Below are 673 nucleotides of genomic sequence, written 5' to 3' on the forward strand. Positions count from 1 at the left end.
GAAAAACCAACGGTGTCGTAAAGCGTTGGGCCACCATGAGCTGGCAGAAGTTCAATGTGCCCTGGCATCGGTGCTAGAAGTCTCTGGAAGTCTAGTGGAGGGAGGGAAAACCACTCTTCCCAAAGTGTTTTGATGATGGTGGTCCATCAATGTCACCCGTCTGTATATTTAGCAAGTGAGACAGTGAAAAAAATGCTCACAGTACTTCTTTATACATTTTAATTTACAAGAGTGAAACCTTATGAGTGAAACCTCAAGAGTGAAACCTGCAGAGTTTCTGCAAGAAATATAAAGACATCAACAAAAATATCTGAACATACATACACTCACTGAGCACTTTATTAGGAACACCTACTTATTCATGCGATTATCTAGTCAGCCAAATGTGTGGCAGCAGTGCAACTGAAGTGCTCACTGAGTGAATGCAGCAAACATTGAACAAGGCATTTTTAACAAGACTATGATACCTCATTTATGCCTTCCATTTTCTCTCACTTGCAAATTTTTCATACCAATTTCACTGGGAAGTCTGCACCAAAACGAAAATCAACTTATAAAAGTCTGATATAATAACAATAACAACAAAAATATATTTGTAATAGTACATATTATTGTTGTTATTATCATAATCAGCAGCAGCAGCTCCTCTGTGTCGGTCAGATACCTTCTCCAC

This window comes from Conger conger, chromosome 15, assembly GCF_963514075.1.
Source record: "Conger conger chromosome 15, fConCon1.1, whole genome shotgun sequence".
NCBI classification, from domain to species: domain Eukaryota; kingdom Metazoa; phylum Chordata; class Actinopteri; order Anguilliformes; family Congridae; genus Conger; species Conger conger.